Source organism: Vanacampus margaritifer, chromosome 2, assembly GCF_051991255.1.
Source record: "Vanacampus margaritifer isolate UIUO_Vmar chromosome 2, RoL_Vmar_1.0, whole genome shotgun sequence".
Taxonomy (NCBI): Eukaryota; Metazoa; Chordata; class Actinopteri; order Syngnathiformes; family Syngnathidae; genus Vanacampus; species Vanacampus margaritifer.
In genome coordinates, this window is record NC_135433.1 from 30,255,769 (window position 1) to 30,276,285 (window position 20,517).

At 40.4% G+C, this 20,517-nt stretch overlaps 1 protein-coding gene and 1 pseudogene across 1 annotated transcript in view; one reads left to right on the forward strand and one right to left on the reverse strand.

The window, feature by feature from the left end:
• Window positions 1–20,517, forward strand: part of brinp2 (bone morphogenetic protein/retinoic acid inducible neural-specific 2) — a 172,225-nt gene that overhangs the window by 115,359 nt on the left and 36,349 nt on the right. The window lies entirely within an intron of this gene.
• LOC144044830 (general transcription factor II-I repeat domain-containing protein 2B-like) lies at window positions 2,406–16,179 on the reverse strand (annotated as a pseudogene).

Genomic DNA, 20,517 nt, shown 5'->3' on the forward strand with positions numbered 1-20,517 from the left:
CAAACGGACTCTTAATGTCACAGTGATTATTTTTTAATATTGGATGCAACTGAGTGTACATTGTAATGTGTCAGGTTCTGACGTTTTCATGTGGGTAGAAAAATAGTCAACAATCTTACAATAAAAAATTTAAAAACGCTGCAACAACAAAAAATTAAATACACGGTACATTAGCACTTTGTTATTCTTCCCAGACATGAAAAAAAGACCCTCAAATGTTCCCAGATAATGATTATCAGGAGTGAATGCAGGAAAAACAGCCATCTGAAAATAAAAGCACACTCATAGAGCACTTAAGGTAGAGGTACAATTAACTAAAGGTACTTACTGTAAGACACACATGTACATAGAATGAATGTTAACTTCTGTAGCGCTTTTATTTTAATCCTCAATCCTCTCATTTGCAACAGGATCAACTATATGACACTATAAAACCTCTGTCCTTCTGATAAATTCTAAAAGGCATAAAAGAAAGCATTACATCGTGTTATAGGAGAAAAGGTAGCTCTCTGTGCTGCGCACTCTCCAGGCAAGAAAAAGAACATTGTCTTTGTATTTTGTATTCCCTGTATGCTCCCACACCATTGTTCTCACTTTTTTCTGATTTCTGGCTCTGATTGTATGCCTATTTGTTGTACACCTTGAGGGTTTGTATGATGGTTTCCAATGCCTGTGCTTGTGTATGTGTTCAAGTGAATTGAACACTGCTGCTTTATTGTACCACCGGTGGCTCTCTCATCACTAATGAAACTACTTGACTGTAGGGTTAGGTCTGAACAATCACATTGTTTTTCTGTTCATATATTTGTACTAGCACTTGCATTTGTTCTGGGTTATGGATGGATGGCTGGATAGATGGCTTTGTCAAGTATCATTGACATCAACATTCTTAAAGGGGAACTCAAGTCAAAAATTGTCTTTACATTAATATGTTTTATGTTTTTGTGGACAGTGAATTAAAGCAGAACAATCTTTCCATTTTTATCCATCCCAGAGGGGCATTTTTGCCACTTGCTGTCGAATGTAAACACATCACAGTTGATCAAGGCTCTGGTAACGACCAATCACGAATCACCTGTTGTCTGGTTTTGTTCATGTGCTGTTCACAGGCTGAGCAGTGATGTTACTTTCAGTCACCATCAAGTACCAGTACAAGGTAAAATGGCAGACCCCTGACAAAAACGGATGGATTTTTCTGCTTAATTCAATGTCCACAAACACAATATTAATCAGAATGTTGTGTTTAGACTAGTTGGGGCATATTAACACAGTATTGTTTGAATTTACTTCCTATTAAAATACATTTTTAAAAAAAAATACATATACTGTATTTAGACTTTCTAATTTACTTCAAAATGTTTTGTTTACTGGTGACCCAAATATTTTCTGTACAGGCAATAATTTACAGCAGCTCGTGCAGGAAATCATCTTAGAATTGACAAGATAAAAAAAAAAAGTACTTTGATGTAAATACATTATAGTTAATTTTAGATAAAACGAGAGTACGCATGTAACTACGGTTCTATGGCTGTTTGCACTGCAGGCAAATGCGACCCAGATCACATTTTTTTGCCCAAATGCGACCTGTATCTGACTTTTCTATGTCAGTCTGAACGGCTCAATTCCGATTTTTTCCCATCCGACCTGGGTCACTTTCATATGTGGTCCTAAATCGGATATGTATCGGGGGCATTAAGCTTGATTTATGCTTGACGCATCTGCGAGGTCCACACGGCTCTGGAGACGTACGTGAATCGGCAAAGTTGTTTTGAATAACTTGTTGTGCCTTTATATTTGACTTTAATTTAATCCCACTTGAAACGTGAAGTATAAAGATGACATTTGTGGTGGTGATATTAGTAATTTAGCCACGCAGACGGCTCATTTATTATGCGCGGCCTAGAGGTGACATCGTTAGGGAGAGGCAAAAAATTGAGAGGTCCCCGTGAAATGAGGCTCTGAACAAACATTTTCACAAAATATTATTTCTTCCTCGTCCTGCATCACTCATAAAAATATGAGCCCTGACGACAGACTTATAAAAGTCCGTGGCCCTGACAGGCTGCTGGGCCATACGTATTTACTTCCGCAAACAGTGTTGTGAGTGACGTTGTATCTTCTTCTGCTCTTGCGGGTCACTTTGGGGACGCATTACGTCCACACAGCAGACAGACTGAGGTCTCAATTAATAGGTAATGTGAACGCTTATTCAAAAAAATTGGATTTCACCCAAAAATTGGAATTGAGCATTAAGACCTGCAGTGTGAACGTACCCTATGAGTCCCGAAAACAGCACAGAAATCCCCTACGAGCATGCGTCACTCGAGAAAGAACTCATAAAAAGACATTTCCAGGGTTCCGGCTGACGTGATCCTCATGTATAAAAGCGGAACGAACCCAGTCTTTCAGAACCACGAGGGCTCTGGGGCATCCTGGTGAGGTGCAACATCGGTTGCGTTCACCGGAGCGTGGACCGCCGCAGCAGCAATCGCTACTGCGCGACAGTCAAGACAACAGTCAATGGAACAAACGAACCCACAAGCGCTCACAGCAACACGTAAGTGGTCGTTAGTGTCGTCATAAACAGCTGAAGAATTAATGACAGCCAGTATCAAAGCCATCAAACAACATCAAAGCGGCTGGCGACCCACGGACGGAGCCGCACAAGTTACGAGGCAATACAAGCTAGGAAAGGATATAAAATAACCGTACCACCACTAGCTAGTTGTATTCCAAACAAGTCAAAGCAACCCTTGGCAAGACGGCAACGGGTTGCTGACACACACCATACGTACTCAGGATTTTGAAGCCGCACTCAGCAATGAGGCACGGAGATCATGGAAAGATGGAAGAGGAGCTCCAATGTCTGTACATATACTTCAAAAGTAAAAAAATACACCGAGCCGTCGCAGCCAAGGGGGAGGGGGAACCCACGCTGCCCCGATCCACAAGATCACAGGCCACCAGCGACGGCGACGAAGAACAGCGGTAAACGCCGTGTGTGACCTCGCGAGAAGGTCAAAGAGAGACTGGGTTCCGGTTACGATCTGCTTTTATACATGAGGATCACGTCAGCCGGAACCCTGGAAATGTCCTTTTATGAATTCTTTCTCAAGTGACGCATTCGCGTGGGGGATTTCCGTGCTGTTTCAGCACCGCCACCTGGCGGTCGGGAGGGACGAAATGGAACTAAGTTTATACTGTTTGTAAATCACAATGAGAATGATGATATAAAGATTATAACAGAATGTGTTCATGTGGAGAAAGCTGAAGACATTCAGTTTTGGGATGTGATTTGACAGAGACCACTACATTTACTGTAACCTTCACATAAAACATATTCTAGCCAAAGTAGCCAGAAAACTCTCAATTCTTAGTGAAGCAAAATATTTTAAGTTTTTAATTATAAAGTGCTATACATTTTATAGTGTTCACTTGTTTTGCCATACTGTATTTGAATTACTGTGTGGAAATCTGTCAACTACCAACTAATTTACCAAAACGTTTAAAAAAGGGAGGTTCTAATTACAGGGAAAATCTTAACTTTAGAACCAGGAATGTTTAAAGAACTCTGAAGAGAATGTGGATTTCAGTCAGTGGTGTGAGGGTTTGGAATAAAAAAAAACGTAGGTGGGTGTGACAATCAGTGGTACTTTAAATATGATGGTACAAGGGTTGTACATTGGTAGGTTCAAGTGGTTTAATGATTAAAAACAAAAACTTGTTTGTAGCATTGGTTTACAGGACTCATGGAAATTGGAGTGGGGTTGGATTAGGTAACTTGTACTTCATTCTACTCCTTTTTTGACATATTGAAAAAGACATGTGTATGTGGTTTATTGATTATATGGTTCTTGTCATGTCTGAAATGAAAATAAAAAGAGAGGTATGGCTATTTCCTCGAAAATTAAATTAGCGCTATTTTACAAACTCAATATTAAACATATATTGTATAATACAAACATAAAAATGTGACTAAAGGCCCTGGAAACAATACACTATGCAGTTGCTGAGACCATTTCACAGTTCAGCCATAAAATGTATCTGAAGGCATCACTTTTGAGACACAAGTGACACTTATTGCTTCCAGCTGCTTGGTGGTCTTACATGGACACTGTAAAATCTTGTGACATGTCGGCACCCAAAGCACACTGCGCAGTTTTAGATCTCAGTTGGAAATCCATCAATAGCAACTGCTCGTTCTAGGGATAGAGAATGACAAGTGGGAGATGCTGCAGGGTGAGAGGTCCGTCGTCCCTCTTTGTTAGTGCTTGGCCAGACTTCAACCTAAGCAAATCCTCTGTATGCTACCTGTCAACCGTCAACCTCTTCAACAACACAGCATGACAAAAGGTTGGCCATTTCTTATCTTCGCCTTCTCTAGCATCAAAGTACTTAAGTATTGAATGCAAAAGATGTAAGAAAAGAGGTTGAGGGACACAATTTGACGAGACCTTATGCCAGAGGGAAATTGCCATTTAAATGGAATGCCAAAAGCCCTCAATACACAGAAGCTCTATTTATTCCTGCACTCTCACTGTTCATTTTGCACACAAGCATCAAATCACACAAGGACAAGGAAAATGGACATCTCTTTTGTGTGCGTGTGCTCGCGCACATTCATGCCCCTTCTCTGCAGCTGGATGTATTAAACGTCATGTTAAAGCTGTGTCACAGCCAAATCCAGACTCAAGTGTGCTTGATACATAGGAACCATAACACATTGAGGAGCACTAATAAATGAACAAATAAATAAATAAACACACGCATGACCTTTTCACACTGCACTTAGGACAGTGCAGTGCGCGTTTGATCAACTCATTCATTGTAAGTGTGCGGCTCAAATTGAAACATGTTTCTACGTGCACAGTGCCGCTGTGATGACAGGCGGCACAATCAAAAGGAGTGACAACAGCAAGAGATTTTGGCTGACTCGTAAAGTAAATTACAAAATGGAACTGTGTTTTTTTTTGGGGTTTGTGGCTTTGTAGCCTTTAATTGTGGTGTCTCGGTGTCCAAGCTCTGGGACACAAGACAAACGATGTGGGTAAGAATACACAGAAATGGACGGAGATTTATCAGGTTGGTTGAAAATGGTAGAAACGTGTGATTTTAGAATGTTTAACCAAACAAATCTTAGCTTAAAATACAGTATAGCCACAGGTGGTTTACTTTTATCATGCCTCACCCTCCTCCGCATTAATAGCCCTTTAAGCCCGAGCGCCCCCCAATTAGGTCCTCAGTTTTTGAAGAAGAAATTGTGTGAAACAATGCACTAATCATGAAACTGGGTTTTTCCTGGCTCAAATTGAGGCAGAGGTGGTATCATCCTGACTATGAAGGGTGACTACCGATACCAGGTACTGGTATTAGTGCCAATACCAGTCTAATTTTAAGGTATCGGTACTTACGGCAGTGACCGATACCATTATCAGCCACCCTCCTGTGGCTGTTTTACAATCAGAGACAAGAAATTATCAATTATATGAATACAAAGTTGCCATTAACTTCATGCAATTTTAAAGAAAAATGATATATTGGGATGTATAGGTCTTTCTTTAAAATCATTTATGGGTGGGGAATTTTATTTACTAGTGGTATCAGTAGAGTTTAGTTGCGTATCGGTCAAGAAAAAAGTGGTATTGAACATCCCTAATCCCGACCATGCGCCATGACGCGCATGCAGGCCTGGACTGAGAAGGTGGGACCAGCGGGATTTTTCCCGGTTGGCCGCCACAGGGCGCTATTTATTTCAGGCCACGAGTTAATTTCAAAATAAGCAATTAAAGTGCTTTTGGTAGAGACTTAGCCAGACCCAGAGTGACTAACTTGAAGTGGTCTGCATTTTTCCGCTTGCTCGGCCTGAATTGGATCATATGCATTTTTTAATCATGCAAGCGCTCTCTGTCTTTCGCTCGCCCTCTATCTTTCTCTCTGTCTCTCTCTCTCTCTCTTTCTCCTCTCCCTCCCTCTCACCCCCTCCCTCTCTTACCCCCCTCTCTCTTTCTCTCTCTCTCTCACCCTCTGAGAATATATAAGCCATTTTTACATGCCCCAAAAACAACTCAAACGCCAGCTAATTTAATGATCAAATATAGAAAACGGTATTGCACCACTCAAATAACTCGGCTCTCCCGTTGTGCTACTTCATGCAAAACACACGTGTTTTGTTTTGTTTTTCACATGTGTGCTTTTTGCCATCTTCATTTACTTTTAACCAGTAATATATACAGTATTACACATATATTTACACATCTCAACAAATCTCACAAGTGTTCCCTTCATTATGACACAAGAATTATTCAAATAGACCTTGTCGTGGGATATCTTCTTTTTATTTTGGGTATGTAATTTTTAAGCAAAAGCCTCAACAATAGCTTCGGTCAGGGCTAGGGTGATCAGATTTTCAAAATTAAAAACCAGGATGTTACAATTTTGCTGAAAATGAACTATACAATTAACCAAATTTAATCACTAGTCAATCTCCGTCAACCTGGAGGGCATGAGATCAATGGCCGCCATGTGCCATTTTCCAACCTTTTTTGCTCTGTCCTGACAGCTACTGGAAGCTGGCAGTAACACATTGTAGCATTGGAAATATACCGGTAGAAAGTCCAGCTTGCGTTGTCTGACCGATGAGTGACTGCAGTGTATAGTGAAACTACATTTGCCATGATTCTTAGATGTGTAAGCAGGAAGTAGTTCTGCTACCGGTCAACAACTGCGACCGATTAGATGTGGATGCGAATAAGAACGCAAACATGAATTTAGAAGTAAATAGGAAGGAATTTAACAGTTAAATTCCCTTTCTAATGGATTTATCCTATGAATCGCTATGACAACTGTGTGATTGACATACACATGGCAAAAAAACGGGACGCCTGAACGGGATCATCGTAATATCGGGACAAAACAATGTGGTTGGCGGTCTGGTCACCCTACCCAGGGCTTTCCTTCATAACTGTGACAAATATTGCCAAGCTGCTGCCTACTTTACAACCAGAGCAGCTGTTAAATACTTTGGTACATAATTTATATAGCGCTTTTCCACCTTTTCCACCACAAGGTCGTCAAAGCACTTTACATTCGATTACTCCTTCACCTACTGATGACGCAGCATCAGGAGCAACTGGGGGTTCACAGTATCTTGCTCAAGCATACTTTGCCATGGTAACAATGGCATGGGATCGAACCACAACCTCTAGGTTGGGAGACGACCACTCTACCACCAAGCCACGCCACTCCAGGCGTCCCCAGTAGCGTCACCAGGCTACTTCCTGTTCAGATGCTTAACGACAAGTGCCAAATATTGGCAAATTTGTGCTCGATTGCCATTGTCCCTGTGCCATCCTGCATCATCCCGCGCTATGAGCAACATGAAATGCAAGTGTAGTGTGAAGTGCCATTACGCATCAAGACACACACTCTTACAGGCACTAATATAAGAGGAATGTTCACAAGGGAGGCTTAGTACCTTCAAATGGCTCAAAATGAAAAGTGCAGTCTTCTGGTGATTGACAGATTGACAGTGAGGGTTGGGTGTGTGTAAGAAATGGATGGTAACAACAAGCTGTAGAAAAAAAGTTTCACTTTTCACTGAACTCTGCTGCCACGACATAAAATATACATTAATGGAGTCTTTTTTAACGTCATGCTGTATGTATAATAATGACAAAACCCTTTTAATTAACAGTAAGGCTGTACAGCTAAGTGCAGTTATATAAGTTTTATTTAAAGACATCTAAGTAGATTCTTTTGATATGGATTGGATTAGGGCATTCGGTACATCCACATAAACAACAACATCATATAAAAGCCACTAAAATACATGTTTGCCCATTTTAGTAATTACATTTTGTCACCGATGAAGATAAAAGGATAAATATATCAGAAGAGATGTGTTTTCTTTGCTCTCACCTTTAGAAGTGCAGGTGTTTGACAGTGTCCCTCCCGATTTATACATAGTATTCACATGACGTCACCGACCCCCCACCTATCGACCCAGCACACCTTTGGAGGAGCGCTTGTGTTTCTTACTACAAGTTACTTTGATTGATTCATTTTTCCATTCATTACGGATTTTCACGAACCGCTTCACAATGGTGCAAAAATAGGGCAAACAAAGATGTGAGACAAAGCTTCTGGATAATATTCACACGACGTAATTTGCCCTAAATTGTACATTATGCCGTTCACAGGTCCATGGAATGTCAAATGGGAACGGACAAAGAGGTGTCCAGAATTGGAAAGATACATTGAAAGGATTTCCAACCGACAAAGTCTATCAAAGTGTGTGTGACTATTTCGATTAAAGTGTCATTGTAAGATGGTAAAAATGCTTTTACCATAATGCGATTGTGATATATGTGAGCTGCTAGCTCTGGCTAAAAATAGATCTGGTGGTCAACATGTTCAGTTTTGAGATCTCTCCAAATACCCTCCTTAACTCTTTGACTGCCAAAAACGTTAAATAACGTTTAGTAAAATCCTACGGAGGAGCGCCAAAGACGTTAAAAGACGTTCACCAAGTTTTTTTTGGGAAACGGGTGGAGGAAAGCCTTGGCCATCTGTGCTCAAAGTATCAAGCAGATCTAGTTAGTATAATGCCTATTTTTGTCCCCTTGATGGCAGCGATGACTCTTTGGACAAGATTGAGTAGGCGTCAGTAGAAGACGTGAGCCGAAGCTAGAGTGTTGAGGGGACAATGGCTGAGGAAGCCATAATGGCGACCGGTTGCAAGCAGCTCACGCTTGAGCATTTTTTTCAAAGACGAAAAGCATCGACCAATGCTAAAGAGCACATTGATGACGACGATGATGATGATGGTGACTCCGAGGTTGACGCCGAAGTTGGAAGCGTTGACGCGGCGGCTATGATCACGTCATAAAGCCTCACCGGCTAGCGATGCTAACGCCGGAAAACGCGGAGCACAACCGAGCACTTCTGCCCAGGCGGACGTTCAATCGGACGACGAAGAGTGCTCCGAGTCCAATGCATATTAATCGGAGGAGTGGGTACAGTCTGATCACGGAGAAGACACTGGTTATGGACTACGATGCCACCATGAATGGAGCGGATAAGTTGGATCAGAACATCTCTTACCACCCGGTATAGGAACTGAAGGACATGAGGAAGCCAGACGTAACACCACTGTAACGTCACCGTATCATGATCCTGAGAGTAGACTTGATGGCAACATGGCCAAACACGCACTGCAGTATATACTTGCTATTCCCCGGAAAAAAAGGCCGGCAAGAAAGTGTATCGTCTGCACGCGAAGGAGCCATCGCAGTGAAACTAATATGTTGTGCAAATCCTGCTGCGTCCCCTTGCACACAGGGGAGTGTTACAAAAAGAAAAACTGTATTTGAAACATCCACACAATTGTAAATAGTACCACAGTTGCACACATTTGTAAATAGTTTGCCAAATTGTTTTGTCAAATTGTTACACTGTTGAATGTAAATAAACGTATTTTGCTATCAAAAAACACTTTTTCATTGTTGGTGGTAGTGTTTTACAGAAGTAAAGCACTGTTTAGGTGTTTGTGGCATCATTCATGGAAAAAAAAGGTGTCTAATTCACTAGAGTGCATGAAATAATATCGTTTCACAAAAAGCTTGATTTCTCCGTATTTTGGTCCAAAACAGAGCATTTGGGTGAAACTAACCATTTTCTATTGTTGATTACTGAAAAACGGAATAAGGTAGAAACAAACTTTTTTTTCTGATGAAAGATGAGAATCCAATCTTTCATTTGGTAGTATGTGTGTTTCCATAGTCCAAACAACATTTTCTGTGGACCTTGAAAGATCAGTCAAAATGCTTAAGGTCTCTTATTTTCCTTTCCCAGCAGCCCAAAACTTGAAATTGTTTTTAAAGTTTACAAAAATAAGTAATGAATCAACAATGTTGTTGTTTTTGTTGTAACATGCTAGTGCAGTCAAGCAACTAGCTAACTCAAAATTCACAATTGCTAAATGCACATAGCAACCAATAAAAGCTGAAGGTAGAAGACGTAAGAATGTAGTCCTGTCCGGGCACATTGGCAAATGTTTGTAATCCAATCGATTTGACTAATCGAACGTTTCAACGATGTGGGCGCGTCAATTAATTTTGAGCGTCCGTCATTCGGCAATCGTCAACAGACACCCTTCCGTTACCATGTTCTTATGGAAGCAAACACTCTGGGCCAAATCTACTAAGGGTTTGTGTGCCTTTTGCGTGCTGGTACCCGGTATAAATGGATTGTCTAATCCACACAGCATGTGCAAATGAGAAATTGCTCACCTCTATGCAAATGAAACTCACTGATAAATTCACTAACACAAGTGCTACACCACTGCTACACGCAGTTTGAGCGACGCAAATAACGTCTACTGAAGGATGGTGTCATGTTGGCGCTCCTATGTGGAAGTCTTACCACGGCAGAAGCAACTGGTGCACGGAGAAGGCCTCGTAATGCCATGTCCAGCCGCCCCAGTACACGCAAATCATGCGCTGTGCGTAGGGTGCCATTCGCCTGTTTATTTTGTGATGTACAAGACATGAGGTATCCCACCATTCTCATCTTCCAGTGGCCGTAACACTCCGTAATGTGAAAATCCACATGCTCAATAATCGCACCAATATTTTGTATTTTATGGATGTTTAATGAATGAATCACATTGTATTCCTCGCTACTCACTACAGCTTAGTGTTGCTTAATGAGGAAAACACTTATGTCCATGAGCTATTTTGTGACAGTCTCGCTTTTGCACCTCCTTGATCCAAGTTTGCTTTCTGTTAATTTCATCTTTGTCTCAACTGTGTTCTTGGTGCAAATCCAGCATCGCCCTGTGTGGTAAATCAGGTGCAAACTGCACTCAACTGTCAAACTTTGTAACCATGTTTGCACTGGTATATGATTAGAGCAATATCCTTGGTGAATAGGACGTTAAAAGAGAGCAAACTGCTCTTGCAAATAAAGAGCAATTTATGGCACTATTAGCGGACAGAGTGCATTCTTAGTGGATTTGGCCCTCGGTCCTATTTATTGCATTTCTTACTCTGAGGTAAAATGGTATGGACAAGGTAGTTCCAGTTCATTTTCAGAAGTCCTTGTATATGGCCAACCTAAGTAAATGTATTTTCTTTTTCTTTTTTACACTGCTTGCTATTTGACCTTGTTGGCACTTTAATGAACGACCTGTGAGTATATACTGTATTAATTACAGTCAACTGTGTAAAATAGCACAATCATTTTGCTTTCACTCTATTTGCAGGTAGTCTTTTGAACTGTACAGTACAAATCACGTTTCCTAACTTAGTCAAAGATTAGAAGTAGTGAAGTGTTGGTTGCAAAAAAAGTAGTCTCTTCCAGCTGGTTTTGTCCGAAAAGCAGACTGTATTGGACCCCTGCTATTTGTGGGGGATAGAGACTGGCAAGCATGCGAATAGCGAAAATCCACATATAACTGACGGCCATTAAAATGCACTAGATTTTTGTAAAAACTTTGGAGCCCAAAAAATCTTCAATGAAAAATGCTGATAAGCCTCCAAAATGTGTTTTCCACAAAAAGAAGAGTAGGCTCCTTCCAAAAATCTGTGAAGAGGTGAATCCATGGGTGCTGAACAATGAGTATGTCTGTTATATCCTATCACAGAATGAATTAATTCCCTTTGATGCCCAGATGAATAAAATTATTGTAAAAAATAATAATTTGGGGCAAAATTCACCACACATTATCGCTGGATCATTCCTCTGATTGCAGTGTGCATTCTGGTTTTCGTCTCTTTGGGTTACAGTCCAGTCAGTTGAACGCCCCACTGACATTATCTATTTTATTTCACATTGCACGACAGCAGTGATCCTCAACTACCAGGCCAAACAGATAGATGAAAATGATATATATTTTGTTGTTGTGGAGTATATATGTCCAGATTGGGAATATATATACACCCCCCCCCCCCCCCCCCACACACACACACACACCCCAGAATACATTTGTTTCCACTCATATGCACATGGTGAATTGATTCCTAGGCAGGTGAAGAATTGCATTCAAATTGTCAAGGATATGACTCCTTTTCAGCTAATCCTAAGAGCTTTTGTTGAGTCTTCCAACACTAGAAGTCATGTTGAAGCCAGCTATATCTATCATCCCCACCTCACCGGTGGAGGCTTAATTGCATCTGTAGGGCTTTTTGTGGTTTTGAATAATAAGAAAAGCCTTGAAAAGCTAAACTGGGTTAATATTTATCTTGTGAAATGACGGAATGTGTGTTTTCATACATTTTGCAATGCAAGTTTCCATCCCTATGTCCACCTTGTTGTGTGAAAAGCAGGGCAGAAAAACATTGAGACACTATAACCATATTTTGAGGCCTTGTTGTTCACTCGGCCAGCCCCAGATTTGATTTTCTCATCTCCAGCTTGATTTGATGAAGTCTGAACAGCAAAAATCTAATGAAATTGGATTTCGCAAGAATTTGATTTGCCTGTGCTGTTTGGCAGCGGTGTAAGAGGTGTTCAGTCGCACAGCATGATAGATGAAGTACTTGGCTTGTATTTCTACATTGCCACTGCTCATAGTTAAGTGTATTCCGTGCCTCATAACCACACCAACACACACAGATTGGGCAGCACAGAGAGCTGATGTGTGGGCACAAGTTCACCAGTAAATGGCAGTGCAGTGATTAACAAATTCGATTTGCCTGCCCTTTAAACAATGCCATATTGTTTTTTAATTTTAATATACTGCAAGCTGTTGGAACATTACATGGACAACTGGCATGATTGATTGTGATTATGTAACAAATTATTGTGTGTAAGTGAAATTATTCAGCTTACTTATAAGTAGGAAAATTAAATGAGTGTAGAGTGTATAAAATTGACTTTTGCATGTGCAGGTAAAAAAAAAACAACAGTTGGGTATTAATGGAAATTGTAGCAAGTATGTGCATGTATTCTATTTAATTGATTTGGAGTCAGACCTTTTGTTGTACTTCTGGCACTTTTCGAGCCGTGAAACGATGGCACACAATAATGGGTTTCAATTTTGAGTTTACATTGTGCCTTACTTGATGCCTGCGTATCAACTTGGAGCTTCTTACATCACATCTTACTTGATGTGCAGGTGTTTGCAGTGTTGAAAGCTGAGTGATCTGACGTCTATCGGCATAACAGAGATGCAAACAGCTTACTGCATAGCAGAGAGGAAAGCCAGAATCAAAGCAGCAAACGTAGAGAACACACAGCAAGATACTGAAGAAACCCTGCCAGATTTGCAAACGCACAAACACATTGAATTATGTAGCCACACACGTACACATGCACAAACATATACACACACAGCAGTGCACCTGCCAAGGCATAGAGCAGGGTGGGGAAAAAGTCGCTAATTACATCTCTTTTCCAAGCCATCGAACAAGTAAGTACCTAAGAAGAAAAACATGCATATTCATTGGAAGGCACTGCCTGTTGACAAAACAAATAGATGATTACCTGACAGGGAGACCGAATTAGCAGAACATGAGAAACACACCTGAAAGCATCCACTTTGGTTTCCAAAAGACAATGATACATTTTGGATCACACAATGGGCTTTTGATTTGAGTAATTAGACCAGGGGTGGGCAAACTTTTTGACTTGCGGGCCACAATGGGTTTGAAATTTTGACGGGTGGGCCGGACCAGGATTTGGACCTCATAGCACAGTAAACACACACAGATAAATGTACAACCCGATTTACTTATAGTGTGCACTAAGGACTGCGTTTTTCAAATGTGCAAAATCCACTTATTTAAAACAGCTTTTCCAATAGCTTCATTTTTATTGTTTTAGCTCAACTTTTGCTGTGTTTTTATGCTTTGTAAAGTGACCTTGGGTGTTCTGAAAGGTGCTGTTTTTAAATGAAATGTATTATTATTATAATCCAGGTAGTACGTTTGCCTCAATGAATATGCGAGATGCGGCATTTACACACTATTTGGCAAAGTGGGAGGAGAAATGTAATTAGATTATAATAGCACATAAACTGTGATCTGTCAAACCTGGTGATTGCATCTATTTTTAATAGATTTCAATTCAAGGCGTAAAGTTAAAGAAATCAAGATTTATTGAAAAAAGATGAACACTTTCAACATTCAAAACACATTACAGTATTACCCAACGAAATACTCAATGTCAATTATTTCTGCTCCACTGCTGTGCGTAAAGGCACACTCAATTAAAATACGCATTTTCAAACTTATTTTCCATAACAGAACATAAGTAGAAAAACTCGCAAATTTCAATGGGAACAGTGTTGTTGGTCTCCCTTTTTTGCCAGTACATCAAAGTCTGGAGTTAGTTTTGTTGTGGCAATTCTCAGGATAGATCTGAGGTGTTGGTCAGTTAACTTGGATCTGTGACGGCCTTTATTTATGTTCATGATGCTGAACGTCTGCTCACACACGTCGGTCGAGCCAAACAACACCAGCATCTTCTGTGCCGTCCTCCGGAGGTTTGGAAACGCGGCTTCGTCCAGTGAGGCATAAAAGTCATTCAGTTTAAGAGACTTGAACTTCTCCTTTAAAGCAGAGTCGGACTGAAGATCGATCAGTTCCAACTGCAGCTCCGGTGGTGCTGTTTCAGGCTCTTGTGACAGGGGACAGGACATCAGCTGAAGTGATGAGGCAATTTGTTTAAAATCAGAGAAGCGACGGCAGAATTCTATGTGCAGGTCGTCCAGTGGTTTGCAGTACAGACGCTCCCCAACTTACGAACGAGTTACGTTCCGAGCGATCGTTCGTAAGGTGAATTTGTTCGTAAGTTGCTTCAGTGCAATATTTTGTATTATAATTTATGTTTAAAGAGAATACGTACAGTACTGTACTACGTATGTTAGAGAGAGAGAGCGAGAGACACACACAGTATGTACATGTACGTAATAAGATAAATAAAATGAAGTTTAACTTACTTTTGGAAGATGTACTCGATGCTTAAGGAGAGGAGGAGGAGGAAGAGGAGGATTTTATATCATGAGAGGTTCTTCGTCGTCGCTGGAATGGGCTTCAAAAGTTACTTCCTCCTCCGTAACTTCAATGTAGGAAGAAGTTGAGGGTTGATGAGTATCTTCCTTGGAGGATTTACTAGAAACTGGCCGAAAGAAGCGATCTAATGACGATTGCACAGTTTTCTTCTTTTTTCATCATAAATGATGCGGTAGCACTGTATGGCATCATTCAATTGATTTGCAACCTTTGTGCAACGTTCAATATTTGGGTCTTGCTGCTCAAAGAGTGCGATGGCTTTATCTATGAGCGACAGGCGTTTCTTCTTCTTCCTCCTCCTCGACACGTTGCTGAGCCTCCAATGCTGGGTGAGCTCTCACAGCGCCAAGCGTCGGTATTAGCGGCGGAAAGAAGCACTACAATACTCGGAAAAAGGTGCGCAATACAAAATCTCGAATGTTCGTAAGTAGGGGAGCGTCTGTATTTATCCGTGTTTTGGATGGTCCCTTTCTGCACGGCTAGTGTGGGGAAATGAGCGAAAGATTTCTTTGCCATTTGTCTGGAGAATAAAATCAGCTTGGATTTGAAGGCGCTCACATTTGTGTACATGTTGTGCACAAACTGATCTTTCCCCCCTGTAGCTTCACGTTCAGCTCATTCAGGTGTGAAAATATGTCCACAGCAAACGCAAAGTCAGAAAGCCAGTTCACGTCACTCAACTCGGAATATTCTTCGGATTTTCCCATTAACTCCAAAAACGAGCTAATCTCCTCTTTGAGCTCCCACACTCGTAACACTCTTCCCAAACTTAACCAGCGGACACGAGAGTGGTAAAATAGGTCCTGGTGAACCGCATCGGTTTCCTCCAACAGTGTAACGAACTGACGATGATTAAGTCACCTCGCTCGTATGAAGTTAACAAGTTTTACAACTGGATCGACAACGTGATTAAGCTGCAACACAGACTTACACAGAGACTCCTGGTGAATGATGCAGTGAAGGAAAATAACGTCCTGCTCAGGGTTTTGCTCCTTCACTTTATCCTGGATCCTTTTCAGCAGTCCGACGTTTTTCCTGTTAAATTTGGCGATCCATCCGTGGTGACATTGGAAAGTTTACTCCAAGGAAGCTTCATCCTCTCAATTACAGCGGACACGTGTGCATACAAGTCCTCTCCTCGCGTTTTCCCCTTCAGCGACTCCATGCTCAAAAGCTCCTCAGTTATCTCAAAACTGTTGTTTATCCCTCGGATGAAAATTAGGAGCTGAGCAGTGTCGTTTATGTCGTTACTTTCATCAAGTGCCAGTGAATATAACGTAAAGGTCCCCGCCTTTTTATTTAACGTGCTCACTATAGCTTCATCAATCAGTTCCACACGGCGAGTCACTGTCCTGCGTGATAAACTGATTTTTTCAAACTTGCCTTTGGTCTCCGGACACAAGAGACTTGCTGTCTCTACCATGCATTCTTTCAAAAACTCGCCTTCGGAGAAAGGCTTGCTAGCCTTCGCCAATTTGAACGCCAGCAAAAAACCTGCCTTGGTACTTGACTCCTGAATTGAAGTTTGTCGGTGAAAAAAATTCTGTTTAGCCTGTAAATTAGCCGCCAACCTCTGTGCAGTAGCCTCCCGTTCTTGTGTTGACTGCTTGCAAGCATATTTTGCATGTTTCGTGGCAAAGTGACGGCTGATATTGTACTCTTTAAAAACCGCAACGGCTTCTTGGCATATCAGACATACAGCCGTTGATCGGACTTCCGTGAAAAAATATCATGTTGTCCACTCGTTATTAAACACTCGGCCCTCACCGTCCACCTTCCTTTTCATTGGTGCGCTCATTTCTACAGATGAGGTCAGATGGCAACAGGAAAAGAAAGTAAATCGCTGTCCTTGGTACACGCGGTAAAGCACTATTAGGGAAGTGAAGGGAATTTTCTCTGGCCCGCCCATTTTTCCTCAGGCCCACCCACAATAAAAAGCCTGGCGCCGCGGCTGGCACCACCTACTGGTGAAACGCGGCATTGCAGGGACAAAATTAAATGAACGATTTTGAATTTTTTTCTAGCCTTATTGGATAAGTTCGGCGGGCCGGATTGAAAAGCATAACGGGCCGGATTTGGCCCGCGGGCCGGGGTTTGCCCATGTCTGAATTAGACTGTGCAGGTATGACAGGTTGGATTCACATTTTGCAAAATGCCGTTAATACACTTGTGAGAATGGGAGCAACAGAACGGGTTCTTTAAAGCAAGCCTGCAAATTACAAACATCGAGGGTAGCTTGAGTATTTGTGAGTTTGTGAGTCCTAACTTAGTAAACACCCATTCAGTCACTCCATCATGTGGATGATGGAGCATGTTCCAGGGTGAGGTACACCCTGATCTCTTTGTCTCCAATTGCTGGGCATAAAAATACGGACAACCACTTATTTATTTTTGCACAGCAACATTCATGGAGAAAAGCAATTGTCAGTACAGACAAGCAAAGAAAAACATTAACAAAAGCATAGCAGAGAAGCAGGATATATAGTACGTACAGTATAACGTTACATAGGATAGATAGATGGTCTTCTCTATGAAGGAAGGTTACATTACACCCAACAGCTGGACAATATAATAAAGATTGCAAGTTGGAAGCAATCAGTGCATAACAGTCTGGAACAGCATATTTTTTTATGGTAACTACAGACAAGGTGGCAAGTGCTACTTATAGCTCCATAAACTGTGAAAATATACCACTGGGCAGCCTTGTCACCTCATGCATAAGCACAGACAAAGCTGTTCCATGAACTTGCAGTATTCCACAAGGCCCCACCCAGTGCAAAGATGCACTTTTGTGCTTTGCGCTGGGTCAACAACCTTTTTGAAACTGAAGTACTGATTAATGCGAAGGGCTACCAGTTAAATACACGCTTGAGGAAAAAAAGAAGCTCAAATTACCTCTAATATTACCTTATAAAAATTACCTTTAATAATATTAGTCAAGTTTATTTATATAGCCCTTAATCACAAAAAAGTGCCAAAGGGCTTCACATGCCCACAGTTGACAAATATTAACGACATCCCCTGATCAAACCACAAAGAAAACTAAAAATAAAAAATAAAAATAAAAAACATCAGGGGAAAAATGAGAAACCTTTAGAGGGGACCTACAAATGTGGTAATCCCCTTTCAAGGATTACCAAGCTGCAATGGATGCCGAATGGGCAATAATTTACACAGCATGTGATGCTAAACAATATAAACTAGAATAGCGCAAAAGTCTATTTAAAAAGTTGAAGCACTGTAATTGGACGCCGTCGGCGAAGTGGGTCCTCATCCAAATCAGGCCCGGTAAAATTATTAGATATTATAAAATTAATTAATACATTATTATAAAATTATTTAAAAATATATATATTATAAAACAATTAAATAAAAATATTTTTTTATGTTAATAATATATTAATTATATGTGAAAACGCCAATCATGTTCATGACTTCTTACAATAGTTGTTAACCGATGATTAAGCAAGGTGGGAAACCAATAACTATCCATATGCAACACTTTCGTCTATATATTTCCAATGATCACTTCTACAACATTGCCAAGAAATCAGTTTCCCATCACCGGTGACCTTTTTTAGAACATGCCAGGGGTATACTCATGTGGTCGGTACCATGTTGGTTGACACCTGAGGCTATATTTTGTACTTCATATACTGTATACCAACTTGCCACATGATTATTGCCACTAGTGATTAAAAAAAAAAAAAGTAGCCGTGTTTACATGGAGCTTTGTATTCCAACTAAATGAAACTGAATTTCATTTGGATTTACAGGGGATTTTAAATTGGAAGGATTACGATTAGATTTGGTTTGATTCGGTGCAACGATTATTTGATTACTTGACAACTAGTCAACTTCCAAATTCATTTATAATTATTTTTGATACTCCATTAATTTTTTGTGGTATTTCCTTTTTTAAATGTCATAATACCGCAGTGGGAAATTTGAATTAATAATTTTGTTTGAATTAAAAGATTATTTGCAATTTGGTGTGGCCTGTGACAAGTTTATTGATAACATCATGGATGTTATGTGTCAAATCAAATGCTTTTGGTCACATAAATGAAATCAAAAACCACTCCCCTGCTTACGATGCATACTGTCTAATAATAGCTTATTTTCATACACTTCTATTACATTTTTTACCTTTGTGCTGCTGGGAAATGAAACTATAGATCCTCAATGAGGTATTTGTGGAGGAATCTCAAAATCGACATTTTCGTGCAAACTATACATTTTCGTATCTAACTCGTTAAACACAATAACAAAAACGTTTTGTCATGATTACTGCATTACAACTGCAGTTGCAACTGTAATACCATTGATATGACAATCAATGACAATTATGTTACGTAAATCAGTGCGAAGTTCATATGGTGAACTATGTGTACTCAACGACACAAGAAAATAAAATTAAACGGTTTCCAAAACAGTTCATTACCACGTAGCCTACCTGTTGAAGTTCTACCTTCGTGCTCGTCATGCCTCCGCGATCCTGGCTGACTGATCCCGATTATCCTTCTTTTACACACTTTAGTTTAAAAAAAGTTTGTGTATTCCTCGTCGTGTCAAAGCCAGGGGACGCTGCCAAGCTATTAAGATCTTTTTTTTTGAGAGAGAGAGAGAGAGAGAGATCTGACAAGGGTTTGCGTCCTGGACGGGCTAAATAGTTGTCTGCCATTTCATCCTTCGTTTCCCCCTGCAACTTTACTTACAGGGGGTAATTCAAAGTTGTTTTATGCGACTCTGGGGCAATATAGTTACGTTTTGGAGCAGAAACCGACATAATATTCCTGTTTTCATCCCTCCTCAAATAGCGACACAACGGCTTGTTTGCTAATACTTGTTAGCAGTAGCATGCCGCGCCGGCAGATATAAGCAATGCGTGATTGGCTTGGAGCAATGTTGTGAATGAACTGTAACCAATCACGTGAGTCACTGGCCGCGTTGAGGATTGTGGGATTACTGTGTGCAAATTGCATATGGCCATGACGTGGCGAACGGGGAGCACCTTGTAAATTGTACCAGCAACATAAAATTGATTTATTTTGATATATATATATATATATATATATATATATATATATATATATATAGTTGTTTTTATTTCCATTTATTTATTTATTTTTAATTAAATTTTCGAATTATATTTTTTATATCCGTTCTTATTTTCACTTTTAGTCAGTTATTTATTTTGAATTTTGGCAGTTTTGGTACGCCATAAAAAGTGAAACATGAGCTGTGATATAGCAGGGGAAAACTGTATTCACCATATGTTAAAACACACAAGGAATTTGTCTTCTTTTGTTGCACGCACTCCCTCTGGTACCATAATAAAATACACTATGCCAATATTAAGGCATTTACACACATTTCTAAAGTGCAGAAGATCATGAGCAATATAATGTGTGCAATAGTGCATTAATACAGATCGGATTGAAATGTTTAAATGATGCAGAGTAACAGAGCTATAACAATGACTGCAGGAATAATAGCACTA